The 15,246-nt window shown below is 37.2% G+C and overlaps 1 protein-coding gene across 7 annotated transcripts in view; it reads left to right on the plus strand.

The window, feature by feature from the left end:
- ADGRG6 (adhesion G protein-coupled receptor G6) overlaps positions 1-15,246 on the plus strand; it is a 137,564-nt gene that overhangs the window by 53,679 nt on the left and 68,639 nt on the right. The window lies entirely within an intron of this gene.

Here is a 15,246-nt window from a genome sequence, read left to right on the forward strand (position 1 = left end):
CAAGGTTATATACATTTTGATGTTCATTCGTGTGTATATATGTTTGTCCTTTTTCCTCAATTTCTTGGTATTTGAGTGGTGAATCTTTGCCATGTGTAACACTGGACATTTAGGGAGATTGTCTACATATATATGATATGCATCCAGAAAGTATACATGTTATGTATATACATGTGGAACTCAACCCTTTTTTATTCTTTACTTTTTTTTTTTAGCCTGGCCCATCTTATGAATTTTTGGTTTTAATTGAGAAAAAGTATCTGGCAAGGAAATAAAACTAGGTGAAGAGTGCCAAGGAAAATAGTCTTAAACTTCAGAGGGTGTACCCAAGATTTTCGGGTCTCCACCCCCAACACCACCAAAATAAAGAAAAAAAGGAACAAAACACCACCCAAACCTTTTTCTATGTGGGAAGAAGGAAGTCTGTAACTTTGTGTACTGACATTACACAATGTCAAAATATGAACTCAAGATAAATGGGTCATCTTAGAGATATCTATATTTTTTTCCCTCTCTACTTCCATTTTTATTGGATATAACCCAAAGAATCAAAGAGGAAGCAGACAGCAAAGGGCTCCCACCCAAGCTATGTCTAAAATGTATTTTATTTTACTCTTCTGAGTTTCTTATCATCAGTTATCAAAGGAGGCCAAGAGGAGAATGAGATAGTTTAATCTGCCATCATGCTATTGCAATTATATCTAACAGTAATTTAATCACAATCATATCAAAGATTCTTAGTGTAGAAAGTTTCCTCCCAGCCTTCCCCTAAAATCCTGGGTCAAATCAACTGAACATTGGCATCATCTTTTCTTTAAAAAAACATTTAATTCACTAAAGACAGCAAAAGAATCAGCACATTAGTATTATGATTTATACCTAGGTGGAGAATAATTTGATATATATATATTTTTTTTTATCTAGATTTTTTTAAACATGTTTTATTGATTTTTTACAGAGAGGGTTAGGGATAGAGAGTTAGAAACATCGATGAGAGAGACATCGATCAGCTGCCTCCTGCATACCCCCCATTGGGGATGTGCCTGCAACCAAGGTACATGCCCTTGACCGGAATCGAACCCAGGACCCTTTAGACCACAGGCCGATGCTCTATCCACTGAGCCAAACCGGGCAGGGCTTGATATACTTTTTTCATTAAAATTTCACTAATATTAAAATTTGCCTTTAGTAATGGTTTTGATATACTAACATATGAGATTTTCTAACGAAAGCCTTTTTTTTATATTTATGAAAAGAGTGTACCCCAGGAGGTAGATGCGCATCATAATGCATGGCTTCTATATCACTTGAAGTCATGTAAAAAGAAAAAATCAAACTGTGAATTGAAAGGCCGTACCTAAAAATGATGTCATGAAGCAAATTGATAGAACTAGCGAGTGTATAGTGCTGCCTTTGTCTCCTGCTTCAGCAGCCCCAATCTAATTGTTGAATAATGTGCTTGAGAGGACAGTAGTGTCTTTCACTGAAGTGCTGTGCAGAAAGTTCCAGCCAGGCAATGTGCTATTTCCAGTCAAGTGTATGGGGGGTTTACATGCTGAGAGCAGCTGTAAAGATGTTGGCGTTGGAGCAGCTCCGAAGCCAGTTCAATTGGAAACTTAGATTTGTGTCCAAAAGAGCTTCTGTGAACTATAGGTGTTTAATTTTCAGCTCTCCTGTGAACCAGTGTTTAAGTATAGTAAACAGAAGTAACAAGAGAGGGTCTCCTTTAGGGTTCTGCTTTTCGCGACTTTTGTGAAAGGGGGCCTTCGCTGTGTCTGAGTTGGTAATGACCAGACAAGGTCCTCACTTTGCCAGCTATACATCAAGTCTCACAGTCACTTAGAACATTCTCTTTTATGTTTTGGCCAAGAGCTTTGGACTGTGTTTTAAGTTCAATGTTATACATATATTTCTGTTTGTTGTCTTTTTTGGTCATAAATATATTTCTTACTATGTTTGTTGTAAGACAGATAGAGAGCAAGGAATGTCATCTGCATTGCCTGCTTTGGAATCATGACTTCGTTTCATAGAAATTTGTAAAACATCATAAACTAATATCCATAAAATGATGTATTAGAGAAAAAATATTTTGGTAACTTAAAAGAAACGATTCCTTTCAGGCAAAATTATACACATATATTAACTATTAACATCATTTTATAAGCAAATACTAACTTCTATTAAAATTTGATTAACATTTTTTGCCTATTTGGCATAGGGAGGCTAGCAGCAGTCCTTTCAGCCGGGACAGTGCTGCATTGGCCGGGTCCTTCAGAACAATGACTAAGGCAGCCGTGGGCAAACTATGGCCCGCTGGCCAGATCCGGCCCGTTTGAAATGAATAAAACTAAAAAAAAAAAAAGACCGTACCCTTTTATGTAATGATGTTTACTTTGAATTTATATTAGTTCACACAAACACTCCATCCATGCTTTTGTTCCGGCCCTCTGGTCCAGTTTAAGAACCCATTGTGGCCCTCGAGTCAAAAAGTTTGCCCACCCCTGGCCTAAGGTCTTCCTCATCCTAAAAACTGAAAGGCAGCTGGTTATATTGGAGGGAGAAGAAAACCATTTTGATTTCCCTGAGTAGTGATTCAATTCAAATTATCTTAGCAAATAGCTTTCAAAGAACCCAAAAGCCTAAAGTTTCTCATCTTTTCTTAGTTGAGATTTGATGCCAAAATATTATGTAGTCTTATCATAAACCCTTCCCTGGGAAAATGACATATGTGTGTCTAAAGCTCTGTATTCATATTGGATCCCAAATTGCCATTGTTTGAAAATTCTCTTTCAGTTTCCCTGTAAGATGGATCTCCTTATGTGATTTCAGTATGCCTATTCATTAGTGTTATTTTGATGAAGATTGGGGTGACTAAACTATGTGTTATGTAGCTTGTATTGGGCCAGAATAGATTGACACCTATTATTATTTCAAAATAACTTCTTAGGTAGTACCCTACAAAACTTCCCTACTTCATGTTCTCACCGGGATCATGAAAGGAATCTGTATGTTAAAATAACACTTCTCTTCCTCCCAGAGCATAGAAACTAGTTTAGAGAAATTTCTAATGATCATCCAGCTCCCCAAAGGTGAGGAAGCAGATGCAGGCAGCCTCCAGCGACAGTGAGGTTTGACCCAGCTCAGACCTCTGGGACACTGACAAACTTCTGTTCCCAGGTCTGCGCTTTCAGCAGGAAACAAGCTGCACGGTTTGTTCCGTAGACCACCCAGCCCACCTCCTTTCGGTGGCTTGGCCTTCTTGCCGGCTTGCCTGCAGGTGTGACCTTAGGCACCCACCTATAACAAGTCACTCTCCCATTTTGTGAACTTTAAAAATAGAACTGGCTGAAAGAAGACAGTAAGCCAGGCGATTTTTATACTATCCTGGAAACTTATAATTATAAAGTTTGGTGAACTTTGTGAACTTTTTAAAATGTGTTTTTGCTGCAGACTTGTGATTGATGTGGAGGATCCTGGGGCAGAGGTGAAGCAGGTTAAATGTGGAGATGCCGATTGAGCTGCCTGGATGTGCACAGCCTGCCAGGGGCTCTACGGGGTTAGCACCTACATCACCTCATTCCCCAACCCAGTGCAATTTGAAATTAGATAAACATTTTGGCCATGATGTGCCAAGCCAGAATTCAGCCTCGCTTCTCAATAGGTGTGTTAACTTTATAGAAGCCAACTTTTTTTTTTTTTGTAAAGTAAGCTGGTAGGCATCAAGAACACTAAAGCAGCTCCATTAGGTGGAAAGGAGGTGATTTTTTTTCCTGATGTAACCACACACTAAATCTTCACAATCTGTCACAGCTTGCTCTATAATTCTAAGCCAGCAGTATTCAAAATAGCACAATCAGGACTGTTAGCAAGATGTGGAAATTTTCTTGAGGAGTCGGAATATATCCCAGAAGCCAGGATGTTTGCTGACCATTAGCTCTAATTTCATTCAATCTGTATTGGCTGACTGGTGGCCCCAAAGTGGACAAATGAACACAAACAGGCTGAGGTTCATGACTACTCAGAAAGACCCTCTTGTCTCATGATCTTGCGAGCTATACATCGGCACACTCTTTTCCTTAGGGAAACGACAGATATCTTTATGACTCTCCTGGAAGCTTCTTCCTAGAAAAGGGAACAATTAAAGCTCCTGTGTGTAAGGACCTGAGTCTATCACCCACACTAGGGTTTTAGAACCAAAACAGACTTTTCTTTCAGATGCGGAAACCAAGGCCTCAATGCCTTGGGACAAGCTCAGAGTCATATGATTGGTTGATGGAAGAGCCAAGCCCGGAACCCACTGGGATCCACTTGTAATGCAGCCAGATAGTCACAAAAACACAGCTCTCCTAAGAAGAAGGCAATTGACTCTGCTCTCATCTGGTACAAAGGAATTACTACATGCTACTCAGAATTACTGTTGTTATTTTTATTTCACTCCCTCTCTTCATATTGTGGACAATATATTTTATACGTTTATATGGCTTATATTCAAATTTTAAAGGAAATACCAGAAAGGCATACTTTTAGATTTGGAAAAGATCTTGAGAGGGTGTCTGGTTCAGCTTTATAAGCACACTGTCCTTGCCACACTGACTCTTTTTGCAATAATAACAAAAATATTCTTTACAAACTAGATTATGTGACTTAGATAGAAAGGTGTTAGTATAGAAGAAATCTTGTCAAATTTCAATTTTAGAGTTTGCTGAAAAAAACTTAAGACAATCTCTCTCGCTTTCATACAGTAATATCAGTAATATACTCGAGATCTATGTGCAAACATGTACATATTTTAACATTATATGATTTTAACATTATGTAAATATTTTGAAAAGTAAAGTAATTCTAGCAATGAATAAACTTAAGGCAACTGGACAACATATTTTAACAAGCTGTTTATATTATGGAAAGTTTTACTGAGAAAATATTTTTATTTTTTAAAACCTATATTATGGAAATTTTACATCAGTCCTGTCTTATTACTATGATGTTAACATAAAAAAAGCATTCCTTAAAGGGACAAAATTATGCCAGTTGCATCTATAATTTGCTGTACTCCAAACCTTGACTATTTAAACTGCTTCCATTTCTGTGTACAAACCTGAGTGGGTTTTTATTACCCTCAAATTAAAGGCTTATTTGGAAAATTTGAGCTAAGATGCACACTTATCCTGCTACTGCCATCTTCTTTCCAATATATTCTCCCAACCTATTGGGAGGGCAAGTTTTTAAAACCAAAACTTGTTCTAGCTATTAATTTCAGGTTCTTCACCTGTACCACATAACATGGAATAAATTGAAAGCAATAGCCTTGACTGACTTTTCAAATTTGTTTTACTCATACCTCCCCTCCTCACCCTCTGGTAACCATAGGTGAAGACAACTAAAAGAAAACTGAAAATGAATGGAAGTAGGGGCCCAGAGAATTGAATGAATAAATGAATGAATGAGTGAATGAACAAACTGAAATATGACTAACATGCTCTGCTATTAAATAAAAATCATAATCACAACACTAAAAACTAATATTTTTAAGTATATTTTTATTATTGATAGTATTATAGATACCTCCGATTTTCCCCCTAAAAACTAGTATTTTTTAGCATCTTACCATAAGCCAAGTACAGCCTAGTGCTTTATATGGATAGCTCCTGTGCTCAAAAAGTTAGTAATGCACTATTTAGTCAGTAATTACATCATTACCTTCATGGGTATTAGAACTATAATTAGCTTTTACTAGGCTAAGACAATCTTCTCTTATGTTGGTAATATTTAACAATATTTTCCTAGTTAATGCCAACAAAAACAAATTTTATTCTGCAATGTTGCCTAGATGATCCATATAGAAAGATTTTCTGTGAGATTCCCAAGTGGCATGAACACTAGGTGAGTGTTTTTTATAGTTTCCTCATTTTTTTTAGGGTAATAAAACATGTAAGATCAAAGTAAGATAGATCTTCGATCAACTCTAGGTTGGACACTTTGCTGCTTTTATGTTTTACCATCAACAGTTAGGCTTTGCTTCAGCGAGTGCTTGTAGATTAATCTTCCCACCCCAGACAGCTATTTGCTTTCCACAAACAAGCTATCATGGTGGCTTGCTGTCTTTTGTCTTTCTTCTTGTCATCTTTGAAGTCCTTTGAGTTAGGCTGCAAGGGCCTTTGTTCACTGGTAGTTTTGTGTTGTTTATGTGTAAAAGGGTGAGAGTTATAAAAATATCTGTGCTAAACACAAATTTGATTATTTTGCTTTCCCATAATTAAAACCTTTTTACTTTCACTATTGCTCTTAATATGTTTTTGTTTTCTTTAGCATGGTTTGCAAAATCCTGCAAGGACCTAATTTTTATCTCTTATTTTTCCCCACTTTGCACACTATGCTTCAACTAAATTGAACTCTTAAGTTGTTTAAACAATCTGTGATCTCTCTCACCTGCATCTGCTGACGCTACTGCCCAGAACACTCTTATATTTTTCTCCTCTGCCTTCCCTTTTTATTGGCCCACTTTTATGCTGCATTTTTAGGTTCCAGTTTTTTTCTCATCTGTTAGAACTGGTACCATTTCTATGGAATCTAAACCTATATTATCACACTCATCTATCTGTTCTATCTAGCAATTTTCACATTATATTATCACTACTTTTGTATCTGTATTTGCACTAACCTATACATTCCTTAAAGTCAGAGATTATATCTTGTCCATTACAGTGTCAGGCACATAGATGCTTAATAAGTATTTATTGAGTGAATGGAAGTGGGGATGGTAAGAGATGAGTTAGAAAGTATGAAGAGGCAGATATGGAGTACTGTATGTGTTATTCAAAGGAGCTTGTCTTTTTGGATCCCAGAGCAGATTTTGAGTTACAGAAAACATACCTGTAGATTTTCATTTTCATTTTCATAGATGTTTCTTGTAGTGATGTGGTGGTTGGGTTGGAGGTAACAAGACTACTGACAGGGAGACTAGTTACTGAGCTTTTTGTCCAAGAGAGAAAAGATGAGAACCTTAAACTAAGTGGCCATGGGAATGAGATGAGGAAATAAATTACATAACCATGAATAAAATAAGTATCATAACCCTTGAGAAACTATTTGAAATGTTGTTGGAGAAGGAAGAGAGAAAGGCTATTCAGAGTTCTAGCTTGGATGATTCTCATACTACTAACAACTGTGAAGTGTATAAAAACAAATTACTTGAGGACTGATATTTGAATTGCGGGATCTATGGGATATCCAAGTGGAGATGTCGAGTTGACATTCACAAGTGTGGGTGTGGTGCTCAGTAGAACATGTATGTCATCAGTATTTGGACATAATGAAGGCCTGGGTTTGTATGAAATCACCCAGAGAGAATGAGTGTTGAGAGAGCACTAAAGAGTGAGTAGAGCCCCAAAAATTATGAGCTTGAAGCATACCTGGTTGTAAGGAACAGAAACTCACTAAAGCTGAATCAAGTCAAGAAGTGGCATGGCAGGTATAGTAAGAGTTCTTGTCACAGATTCCCAAGACAAGCTACAAAGAACAGCTCCTCCTGTTGATTACTGGTCGTGAAATGACTAGAATTGAAGTCTGTGTTTCCCAAAGGTCTGTTTCTTATCTCTGTCCTGTACATTTTTCTCTTGCTCTTTCCTCTTTTGTTGTATGCCCATCCATGCCCTTTGCAAGTAGCCAAGGCATCTGTCACCTCTGAATTTATGTAATTTCACCATCCCATTGTTCACCATTCTCTGAGTAAATTATCTGTGTTTCTGACTTCAAATTCTCAAAGAGAGCCCTAGCTAGTTTTGCTCAGTGGATAGAGTGTCAGCCTGCAGACCTAAGGGTCGGGTTCGATTCTGGTCAAGGGCATGTACCTCTGTTGCAGGCTCCTCCCCGGCCCAGGCCCTGGTCAGGGTGCGTGCAGTAGGCAACCAATCGATGTGGTTCTCTCACATCAATATTTCTCTCTGTCTTTCCCTCTCTCTCCCACTCTGTCTAAAAATCAATGGAAAAATATCCTCGGGTGAAGATTACTGGTAAACACACCACAAAAGCAACAAATTCTCAAAGAGAGAATCTGACTGGGTAGCCAGAGGTCATGATATAAATATGACTGCAGGAGATGTGGGAAGAGCACATCTGCTTGGGAAAAGGTGTATGCATGGAGACTGTGAATAGCTTCTGTTGTATGTTGTTATTTAAAGGAGCACTTCTCAGATTTTAATGTGCTTATGAATCACCAGAGAATCTTGTTAAAATATGGATTTTGAATAGTAGGTCTGGGTGATTTTTGCATGCTGACCACGCTCCCAACAGGTGATGCTGCTGCTGATGCTGTTGATCTAGGGGCCAGACTTGGAATAGCAAGGATTTAAGGACAAGTGGAGTAGTGGGGATTCTCAAAGAGGGCAGAGTGAGGGCAGGAGGAGAAAAAGGAGGAAGTAGGAACTATGGGTAGAGAGTAAAGAATCACGGAAAGTTCAGAAGCATTGAATGTTGCCGAGGGTGAGTGAGATAAAATTGGAAGCCTTTTAAGTATAATAATACCCAATACTTTGTGAATTCTTTAGTATAAATAATGTCCAATATTTTGTTAATTCTTTTTAGTAGTGCTCAAAAGCCTATGCATGAGACAGCAAGAAGATCCGTGGCTGGGTTAACAAGGAATGTGTTTTTTGGAGGGGGTGTGGGTGGTTACGGTATAGTAATATGGAAGGGGATAAGAGACTTGAATATATTAACCAGAAGGTAGAGTAAGTGATAGACCAGGCAGATTAGGTTGTTTTAAATTATGCATTGCCTTTAGATTTTCTCTTCTATAAATACTGGAGAAAGACTCAACTACTTACTGCTTAAGAAGGAAGTTTCCCATGAAAATGTGTGTGGGTGTGGGTGCATATGCCCGCACATGTGCTTGTGTTTTTAATCCCCTTGCAATGGGTATATATCAATGTAATAAGCTGACTCTAGATGGATTTACAACAGTTCTCTTGTTTGGATCTTCCAAAAGTATTACCTTTGCCCTTACGTATGGAATGTTCTCATGCTAAGCTGATTATGGAAAGACAGGACTCAAAGTTTAAACATTAACAATCTTATGAAGATAGAAATGTGTTTGAGGGTGTGGTGCATGTGAATTTCTTTGGAGATTCAAAAAAGTGTCAAGCTTAAAGGTGCCTCATCAAGGAAACTTTAATTCAGCTTCTTGTTAATTTTCTAGCTACATCAAGCTTTATTGAAGTGATTGAAGTAAGTGGTAGCCTTATATTCATGGTGCTTCCAAAGAATATTTTGAGCTGGAAACATTACAGAGGGAAATCAAACAATTTTCTGGTTAACTCTGGGGAAACCTGTTTTGGGAATAAACTGATATCCTTGCTTGGCTGCTGAAAGTCATAGCCGGAGATTGGAATGACCGATGTAGCCCTGGTCTAGGAGGGACCCTCCCAACATGGAGATGCTACTTTTGAGTGCAAAGCTTGAGGAAGAGAGGTAAGGGAGAGTGGGATACTTGCCAAGTCTATCACATTAGCAGAATCACAGATTTGTTGTGAATTGCAAATTCACAGCCAGATTGCCTCCAGATTCCTTGCCATCTTGAAATAATCTGCCTGTAGGCCAGAAATCACTTAAGTTTAAATTTACTTTGATGAAGTTGTTGAGTACTGTATATTATCAGTCATTTAATACATTCCAGTATCTAAAGTTTTATTTTTATTTTACATTTTAATGAAGTTATATCTGGCAGCATTTTACTTGATCTGGAGAGTTGGTGTGTGGCTGTCCTGATTTTGTAATGATTTAGGCATTAGAATTGGCCCAAGAATTATCAACTACTGGCCATTAGGTTTAATCTTCAGAAACCATCAAAGCTGCTAAATATTTTCAACTGTTTTAAGCAACTAACAGACTTTTCATTCATTGGAATTAAATATAGTTACATTGATCATTCAAAAAAGGACTTTAAATAGATGCAAGCTGAGCCTGCAACTTAAGCTAAATTTTCTGAAAATGATTTTCACTGGCTAGTTTGTCCAACAAATTCATTAGTGAAAATTTCACAGAAATTCAACCAAAGAACAAAATTTAATTTGAATGCATTCATCTTGTTCAGCATTTAACACAGTATAGGAAAAACAATTATTCCATCTACAGATCTGTGTTGAAAGTAGCTAAAATTGATCTCTATATTTAGATCCTGGGTTCTGAAACTCCTGTTTTTGTAAAATTTTAAAGTACTTCATATTTTATTTACAGAGAAGTACTTGGATCAAGAGTGGAGTAGAAATTCAAATCTCTGAGATTAAAAAAAAACCCATAAGATAATGGTTATTGAATCTGTATTTAAATGTTTATAAATTAAGATAGGCTTTGGCATGACTGGGAGATTTTCCATTTTAGGTTTGAGTTCCTTTGAAAAATAAAATTTTGTAAAAGTATGTATGAGTAGATTATTGTCAAACATCCACAAGCATAGGCAAGCACTGAAGGTGAAATTTGTTTTGTTTAAATTACCTGAAAACTTTGCTTTTATAAATTATAAATATGTTACTATACAGTGGGGCCTTGACTTACGAGTGTTCCGACTAATGAGTTTTTTGAGATACCAGCTTTCTCTGGGCAGATTTTTTGCATTGAGTTGACAGTCATTTGAGTTAACGAGCTCCTTAAGGAGCTCGGTCTCGGAACGAATTAAACTCCTAAGTCAAGGCCCCACTGTATCTGTTTTTTAGAACATCTGGAACCAGATGTTTTGATTTGGGTAGTTCTTTAAAAATATTTTTTATTGATTTTTAGACAGAGAAGAAGGGCAGGTGGGCGGGGGGGGGAGAGAGAGAGAGAGAGAGAGAGAGAGAGAGAGAGAGAGAGACATGGATGTAACAGTGAAACATCAATTGGTTGCCTCCTGCACATCCCCCACCGGGGATTGAGCCTACAATTCAGTCATGTGCCCTGACCTGGAATTGAACCTGCAACCTTTTGGTGCACAGGACAATCCCAACCAACTGAGCCAAATGAAGCAGGACTTGAGTTGGGTAGTTTTTAGAAAATATATTAACTCTGGTCACCCACAGCTTCATTCAATGGGTACTTCAGTAGCCATCTTTTAGGAGATGTAGTAGCCCTGCCTTTAGGAGAGAACAAATTAATTTCTTAATTAGCTCATAGTATAGGAATCATTTAGTAGTGACATTTGATTTCTCCAAATGGGAAAATCTTAAGCACTATGTATTAGATTGTCTAACATTCTTTACTAAAAAATATTTCACAGTTAGCCTCTTAAAACATATTAATTTGGGTGTGATTGTACTATGTTTACGAAATTGCCCATTGAAAAATATTGTCTCTTAAAAGGGTACTTGGGCTTACCCCTTTACCCCTTTACTATGTCTTTTGTGTTTTTTTAAAGTGGCACCTTTTATTCCCTCCTAGAAAGATGATAGACTTAGTTTCAGAAGAGCTGGTTTGACTCTTGGTCCTGCTATGAATTTGATATGTAATTTGGGCAAATTATGTAATCTATATTAGCTTTATTTGTTTCATTTGAAGATGGAGGTGGAACTATTTCTCAGGGTTATTATGATATCAAATGAGGTAATATATGTGAAAGCCCCTTAATGTGAATTGATCTGTAAAGATAATGAACATGACAATACTGTGTTTACTTTAATTGACATTTAACCCAATTAAGATAATCACTATTTAGTAGCACTATCTCTAAATTCTGTCTAGGTATTGGAGATGAGAATCACGGAAACGAATGCTTTAACTGTTGTTTTTTAAATGGACATTATGGGTGTTTCTTCTTTCTCTTTTTTTATCCCACTGAGTGCCTCAGAGAAAAAGAGATGCTAGCAAGGTGGGGTGCTATTTCCTCTCTTAAGTTATTGATGCACATATTGTGTGTTATAGTAATGATGAATAATAGCCAACGCTGATATAGTGCTAACTATTCCTGTACAGCTCCCAGAACTTCACAATATTAACCCTTCTAGTCCTCCCAATAACCCTGGGAGACAGGTGCTGTTACTACCACCTGTATAAAGTTGGCGAAACTGAGGCACAGAAAGGTGAACTTGTTCAAAATTACATAGTCAGTGTTTTTAGTCAAATTGAATTTTCTTGTATCTTTCATTCAATTCTGAGGGAAGAATTTGGCAAGAATCATATATCATGATAAAGGATATCATGAATATTACTTGGGTCTTGGATACATGGAATGGCATCTCTTTTTGGATAAATGATACTGCCTGCATACATGCTGGGATGACACAAAGACAATAACTTATTTTCCTTTCTGTTTTTTTTAAATACATTTTTATTGATTCCAGAAAGGAAGGGAGAGGGAGAGAGAGATAGAAACATCAATGATGAGAGAGAACCATTGATCTTCTGCCTCCTGAATGCTCCCCACTGGGCAGCCTGCAACCTACGCCTGTGCTCTGACTGGGAATCGAACCGTGATCTCCTGGGTCATAGGTTGACACTCAACCACTGAGCCATGCTGGCTGGGCTGCTTTTCTTTTTAATCTTCAGTGCATATTACTGGATATATTAGTGTTAAATTATTTCTTTCTCCTGAGCCTAAGGTACAGTAACAGGAAGCTAGCCTTATCAGAAAAGTCCAGTCATCTGGGTCCCGTGCTGGAGGTGAAATAATTGAACCCCCAGCCCCATCTAAAGAGATACTCCAGAGCTCACACACCCTTTATCTTTTTTTTTAGACTTAGACTTTGTTTGAATTAGGTTCATATATTAAGTCATTTTTAATTTAGGCATTTTCTCATTCATTTAAACTATTTTTTCATAAGTTTTATCAGTTTTATCAAAGGTCTTCCATGTGTCAGGGATACTATAAGGAGTAAGATGGTGAATATGACAGTACATACTTTCTGCTTGTTGAATTTAGAGACTAGCAGGAGAAGACAGACAGCAGGCATATAATCTCACGCTGCTCTGAATAGTGCTACAAGGGAGAGGAGCACTGTGGTCCAGGGATGGATGAGAGAAGGCATTTGGAGATCACTTGATGATCATAAATTGCTTTCTCCTGGCTGTCTTTGGGCCTGTACAAGATGTTGGAGATTTAGGGAGGCAGAGCTAAGAGAGGGCAAGTTAGCAAGAATAGATGGGGAGCAGAGTTGGCAAGGCAGTGCATGATACAAAAACAGTGCATGACACAAGGTGGCTACAGGGAAAAGAAAAAAGCAAAAGGTAATTTGAGCAGCATAACATATACATCCTTGAATATATCACTATATAGGGAATAATATTTGTTATGACTATCATTTTCAAGAAAAGCTATTGCATCTTCATTCTACTCAATTCTGTGAAAAAGGGAGGGACGTCATTTAGAGTGATTTCCATTATCATAGTGGAAAGTACTTTATTGTTTGAAAATTTCTGTGTCAGTTTTATGGCAATTACTTTATACAGAATGTTGGATAAATGGAATTATGGCCTACATTTATGCAAATATTTAAAATTAGTATGAATATTAATTGCAAAGGCATTGGGATAACAGTAGACCTTGGTTTCTGGTTCTACCTGGAAGCCAGAGCTTGGATAAATCATAATTGAGAAATAATTGATTGCTTTACATTTACGTCTTACTACCATGTGTCATTATAGTATTTGTTTGCCTTTGGATCCAAAACGGATATGATATGTAATAATCCTTCAGAGACTTCCTTTTTCCTGTTCATTGGTATATACTATTTACAATAGTGCCTGGTATATAACAGGCACTCAATAAATATTTACTGAATGTATGCATAAATAAGATAATCACACAAGTATATCATTACAAACTGTGGTAAATGAAACTATTTTCAAAACTATAAATATTTCACACAAGTGATGCTATTTATTTGAATTCTAGAAAAAATACAGTCTGCCAGAAGATAACCTGTTTATTTTTTGTATTGGATGTTTTCTCTCTCTATTTTCTTTTTTTTCAATTACAGTTGACATTCAGTATTATATTAGTTTTAGGTGTACAGCATAGTGGGTAGACCTACAATTTAGGAAGTGATACCCCCAGTAATTCTAGTGCTCACCTTTTACCATACATATTACAATATTAACTATATTCCCTATGCTGTATCTTACATCCCTGTAACTACCGATTTGTATTTCTTAATCCCTTCACCTTTTACACTGAGCCCTATATCCCCTCCCATCTGGCAACCCTCAGTTTATTCTCTGTATCAGTGAGTCTGCTTCTGTATTGTTTATTTTTCTCTTTAGATTCCACATATAAGTGAAATCATGTGGTATTTATATTTCTCTGTCTAACTTATTTCTTTTTTTTAATATATTTTATTGATTTTTTACAGAGAGGAAGGGAGAGAGATAGAGAGTTAGAAACATCGATGAGAGAGAAACATCGACCAGCTGCCTCCTGCACATCTCCTATTGGGGATGTGCCCGCAACCCAGGTACATGCCCTTGACCGGAATCGAACCTGGGACCTTTCAGTCCGCAGGCCGACGCTCCATCCACTGAGCCAAACTGGGTTCGGCTCTGTCTAACTTATTTCACTTAGCATAATACCCTCTAAGTCCATTCATGTTGTTGAAAATGGAAAGATTATGTTCTTTCTTATGGCTGAGTAATATTCCACTGCATGTGTGCACTGCATTTTCTTTATGCATTGATGGGAACCAGAGTGCCCTACCTGCCTTTTGCTTGAAATGCAAATTGGTACAGCCACTATGGGAAATAGTATGGAGGTTCCTCAAAAAATTAAAAATAGAACTACCTTATGACCCAGCAATTCCACCTCTGGTTGCTTTCTTTTTAAACATTTACTTCCTAAGTGTTTCTCTTCCTTTATATCCATGGTTTATAATACTGAGTTCTACCTTTCTGGTTCTGTAGCCCCTTCGAACCCAGTTCAATTACTATCTAGAATAGAGATTCTTACCTACGCTCAGTGAAGCTTTGTGAAATCTGTTGTTGCCTCCTGAGGCCTCATGCACTCCTAAAAATGTAGGCCAAAGGTGCATTTTACTAGAAACATTTCCCATACCTTTCATCAGATTCTCAGAGTACATGCCCCCCCACCCCCCACACACATACCAGTTTAAGAATAATTGCTCTAGAATATGTATTTTTCTTTTCACTTTTTGATGTTTATTGGTTTATTTTTGTTGCTTCTTTTCCCCTGAGATGGTTTTGTTTCCCTTTTAATATTCATGATTATGTTTTGGTATTTTAAAATGTTTACTGTTTGTCCCCAGCATGTGGTATTCTTGGATTATTGTA

This window comes from Myotis brandtii, unplaced genomic scaffold (genome assembly GCF_000412655.1).
Source record: "Myotis brandtii unplaced genomic scaffold, ASM41265v1 scaffold123, whole genome shotgun sequence".
Taxonomy (NCBI): domain Eukaryota; kingdom Metazoa; phylum Chordata; class Mammalia; order Chiroptera; family Vespertilionidae; genus Myotis; species Myotis brandtii.